Raw genomic sequence first — 5,570 nt, 5'->3', positions numbered from 1 at the left:
ATGTGCATGTGTAGAAGTATGTATAAAAATGTGTACTCACAAGTAAATTCATATAATAAAATTCTCAACTTTCTATAATAATGATCACTTGAAGTGCAAAAATAATATTTTTCTTTTAAAAATGATACCATAATTTAATATATTTATTCACGAACTATTTTAAAATCTAATCAAATACATTTAATATTTATTTACAATGCTCAATCGACGATTATGATCGTGGTCAAATTTAATTAATAATGCAATAACTCATAATAATTATAATAGTATATAATAATGAAGAGTGCTAGGGCCAGCAGTTACTATGAATTGTAATTATTAATTAGACATCAATAATGTTTTTAATGGTGTGAGATTATATCTAATGGTATAAAATTACTCATTTTTCTTTTACTAGATAAGTGTTGGCAAGATTTTAACAAAAATATTCATCCCCTAGACTTTTTCTATAATAATTTATCGTTATCTTAATTGTCTTGCTAAAATGAGTACTAAGACCACATTTTAAAGATATTATAAAAAAAATATTGCAAAAAATTATTAAAAAGAACATTTTTATATTTTATATGTATTAAATATATAAAAATATGAAAAATTTGTATGATCAATACAACATTTTTAGTTTAAGACATCATTTAAAAATAAAAATAAAATTAGTCACTAAATTAACTAATATGTATTTATATATAAATACATATATTATTTAACTCATCTTTAATGTATATTTTATATTTCAATTTGTATTTTATACTTGTTCCGGCCCAGCCCAACTAGGCAGGAGTCCGGGTCTGGACAAACCGCCAATCCGACAACACGCCCTACCCGAACCAAGGGATAACCTGCGTGCCACCTCCTTATCTGCGTGAAACTAGCCAGCTGGAGGAGGAAAACTTCCTGGAAAGTGGGTCTGCTAATGTGGGACCCGCCCTAGAGCAGGGTATATATGGGGAGGGCCCTATCCCTCCCCACATATACGTCACCTAACCCTTACTTTTTCTGCCACCTTATACGGATTCTGACTTGAGCGTCGGAGACCCTTTTGCAGGTGGCTCCCCCCCATTACTTCATCAACCCGGAAGATCGTGAAGCTCCATTCCTCTCCCTTCAATGTTCGCCCAGAAGGTCCAATCACGTACGAGCGACCCGGATCCAGGTCCCCTGTCACCGCCGTGTATACAGCACCTTCGACCCGTTCAGGAACCGATCAACCGAACATTGGTGCCTGATGTCAAAAAATTGAATTCCGCACAAACTAATTGGCAAGTGTACCGGGTCGCATCAAGTAGTAAACTCACCAGAGTGAGGTCAATCCCACGAGGATTGATGGATCAAGCAATTTTAGTTGGGTGATGAATCTAGTTAAGCTAATAATTGGTGTTTTGAGTGAAAATTGATTAACAGAATATAAATTGCAAGAAATTAAAGTGCTGAAAGTAAATTGACAGAAACTTAAATGGCAAGAAAAGTAAATTGCTGAAACTTAAAGAGCAAGAAACTAAAAGAACTGAATCTCAAATTGCAAGAAATGTAGAGAATGGAATCTTAGAGTGCAAGAAAGTAAAATTACAGAATCTAAATTGCAGTGAAACTTAAATTGCATGAATTATAAAGGGAAATGGGTGCAGGGGATCAAATCAGCAATAAACAATTTAAATTGAAGTGAATTCAGAGAGATCTAAATTGAAGAAATTCAAAGAAAATGATTCATCAGTGATTGGAGATATCATAATCCATCATGAATCAATTGAGTCTCAACTCCTTTCTCAATAATATGAGTAGATCTATGGCGGATTGAAATTGATTGGATCCCAATTCCTTGGCAATCCAATCTCTCTAATCACAATCAATCTTGCCAATTCCTTGATCTAATTGTCATGAGAAGAGTTAGAGCACATTCTCTTATCCATAAGCCACACAAATTCTCAAAACCTCAATTCCTTCCGAATGATGTTGGTTAGGAGAATTGTGAAGGATAGAGCTCCAATTCTAATGCAAGTGATTCCCCTTCCGAGGCTCACACAAGCATTTAGCTGAATTAAACCCCCTTCCGGAGTGAATAATTCACAATCAAAATAAAAGATATCCTATAGCTACACAAATGAATTGAGAAGAAGAAGAATTTCATTGATTCATTATGATTACAATAGAGATCCTCCCCCTAATGAAATTGGAGTTTAGTTCATCATTGCTCCAGTAAAACAGAAAATAGAAAATTTCAAAAAAATTGCAGAAAAGAGAACACCAAATAAGATCAGTGCAGGTTTCCCAATTTGGGTCCCTGACTCAGCCTCTAGATTTGCTAGCCCCCTTCTAAATCAAATTTTCCTCTATTTATACACTTTCTAATTCAGTCTTCAAGTCCTTGGATTGGGCTTTTTGCCCTTTGTTGAATCAAGCCCCTTTTCCTCCAATGTTTGAGGTAACGTTGGTGAGCCAACTTTGGCCACAAACGTTACTTCCTCTGCCTTTTCCTCTTCTTTCTTGCTTCTTTCTTACCTCTTTTTCACCTATTATCAATTAAACACTTGCATCAAAGTTTGCTATAATCACCAGGTATTTGCATCATTCATAACATCAAGTAAAATTAGCATAAAACCTTGTGAAAAAGCACATAAATACCCATGTCTAATTGAACTAAGGGATGCATGAAATTCCAATCCAATTACTTACTTATTGTGCAAGAAAGTGCATGAAACCTAATGAAAACAAGTGAAAAATGCTTGTGAAAATAGCATAAGATGACTTGTCATCACAACACCAAACTTAAAATCTTGCTTGTCCCCAAACAAGCAGCAAAACATGAGAAAAATGAATGAAAACAGAGAAGCATATTTGTCCTTATTTGAAAGCATTCAGTCTAGGTTCATGGGGTTTCATGCAGGATCTGTTTGAAGCTCTAATTTTATTGGTTTCCAGGTTTGAATTGTCCTTTTAAGTGTTAACTATGGTTTGCTGCTGTGAACCTTGTTATTCATCCATCTTTGGTGTTTGATTTTTTTTTGTTTTTTTTTCTTCTGCTGAGAAACTTATTCCTCAATTGTAGCTTAGTGTCATATGTTGCAGTAACTTTTTAGCTTGTTTTTCAGTCAACACATATTCACCACAGACACTTGGCTCATAATTCTTCTTAAGAACATTGGTGCCCAGCACCTCTTTGGGTTACCAAATGCCTTGTAACTAGGTTGCTCTTGATAGTGGACTTTCGGTTGATAATTCCGGGTTAGTTAACCCAAGTTACCAAGTTTTAAAATACTCCTTAGAACCTAATTATCCAAGCAGATCCTAGTACAAAAGCACCACAGGCATGTGTCTTAAGGTCCAAGCTATTGGTGTCTAGCTTTATTCTTTGTTTCTTTCATTTTTGTTGCCAATTCTTGGCTTTTCTTCCTTTCCTTCTTACTCTTTCTTTCTTCCAAGGATATTTATTTACTAAGGCTTCACAGACAGTAGCTAAGTTCATACTTAAAAAGGGACACTCTACCCTTCCTCTTTATTAGTGAGCTTACTAACAATCTAGCACATACCACCACTGAACTTTATTCTCATTCCTATCAAATTGGATAATTTCACTTTCTGTTTCAACATTTTCTTTTATTTATGCAAAGGGGAACAAGACATACATTCAAGCAGATGAAAATGAAGCAGACACTTAGACTAGCACACTTATTTGACAATTAAAAGACAGTAAACAAAATGAATGTAAACAAAGGTAAACTAATTAGAAGGGGTACAATTAGACTTCCAACTAAAGCACTTCAAGGCATAAATAGTTGAGTAACAATACAACCTTTTGGCATCTTCTTGCTTAGTCCTTCATCATCCTCCTTAGCTTTTGTTCTTTTCTTGATGATGATGTATAGTCCTTCCAAAAAGTTGAATGATTTTCTGCAATGATAGTGGAAGTTGCTTGTCCCCCAAGCACTTGAAAAATGGTTAACATGCATGAATGTTTGTAGACTTTTGAACTTACTTTGGTGTATGAACACCAAACTTAGTTGCCAATGTCTCTTATGCAGATCAATCACATACATGAAACCTTGTGCTTTTATTAAGTAAGCTAGATATAACTAAAAGTTAAGTAATTGTCAAGCAATTTCCCTGATTGTTTTGGAGTTTCTGACTCATGATGCTCTTTGGAAGGTCATTGTGTGTTTCGTGAGATTTCAGGTGGAACACCAAACTTAAAATCACAGATTCACTCTTTTTATACTCATTTTGGTGTGCAACACCAAACTTAACTCCTAGCAATACAGGAAAATCTTGACTTTTTATTAAAACAACTATGAAAAGAAAGTTACCTCTAGTTGGGTTGCCTCCCAACAAGCGCTCTTTTATCGTCATTAGCTTGACGGTTGTCCTTTGTTAGGGAGGATGGAGAACATAATGCCTCAACCCTTCCCCTCTCACCGTGAGCTTTTCTCCAGTATCATTCTTGATGATTTCCCCATGTTCAAGTGAGAGGATTTTATTCACTGTGTAATATCCAGAGAAATGTGGAGATGTTTCTATTGGTTGGTAAGCTAGCATCACTTTATCCCCTGGTATGAAGCTTTTAGTGGGAATTTTTTTTGTTTCTCCACCCTCTTGGTACTTTTTTCTTGGGATTCTCTTTTTTTCTAAGAGGTGGTTCATGTTTTGGAGTCTCAATGGTTGCTATGTTCTTGCTGAGGATTTCCTGTGGAGGCTTTGGTTGTAGTTCCTCCTCAACTCCTTGAGTTTGTTGCAACACTTCTACCTCTTCTTTTCCTTTCTAGCATGAGCTTAAGTGCATTGGGAATGACTCATCAGGTGCCTCTTTCAAGTTTGGATCTCTCAGATCAATCCTCATACACTCTTCTTCTTGATTGGGATCTTGCAAACTCTTGAAGACATGAAACACTATATACTCTTCATGCACTCTTAGCATCAATTCTCCTTTCTCAACATCAATTAGTGCTCTGTCCGTAGCTAGGAAGGGTCTTCCTAGAATAATGGGAGTGTTATGATCTTCCTCCATGTCTAGAATGACGAAGTCAGCTGGGAGGAAAAATTTCTCCACCTTTACTAATACATTCTCCACAACACCAAGTGCTTGCTTGATGGATTTATCTGCCATTTGGAGGACTATCTGTGTGGACTTCAATTCATGAATTTGAAGCTTCTTCATCAAGGATAGAGGCATCAGATTGATGCTTGCACCAAGATTACAAAATCCTCTCTCAATTATCATGTTGCCTATGGTTCAAGGGATATGAAAGCTCCTTGGGTCTTTCCTCTTCCGTGGTAATTCTCTCTGGATGATGGCACTACACTCCCTGGACATCACAACCATTTGTCCTTCTTTCAGGGATCTTTTCTTTGTCAACAATTCCTTTCACAACTTAGCATATAGTGGCATCTGTTCAAGTGCTTCTGAATGGGATGTTGATGTGCAGTGTTTTAAATATCTCCAGGAATTTGGAGTATTTCTTTTCTTTGTTTTCTCCCTTGAACCTTTGAGGATATGGCAACATCGATTGGTATGCTTTCACTGCCTCCTTCTTGGTTGATTTGTCATTTTGTGTGGAAGTTTCTTGCTCCTGCTTCTGCTC

At 36.1% G+C, this 5,570-nt stretch overlaps 1 long non-coding RNA gene across 1 annotated transcript; it reads left to right on the top strand.

Moving 5' to 3' along the window:
• Positions 1,374-1,651, top strand: LOC110266173. Its single transcript, XR_002353180.1, has 2 exons — positions 1,374-1,527; positions 1,559-1,651. It is a non-coding gene; the product is annotated as an uncharacterized LOC110266173 (long non-coding RNA).

This window comes from Arachis ipaensis, chromosome B08 (genome assembly GCF_000816755.2).
Source record: "Arachis ipaensis cultivar K30076 chromosome B08, Araip1.1, whole genome shotgun sequence".
Lineage (NCBI taxonomy): Eukaryota > Viridiplantae > Streptophyta > Magnoliopsida > Fabales > Fabaceae > Arachis > Arachis ipaensis.
This window is presented reverse-complemented; position numbering and strand designations above follow the sequence as displayed.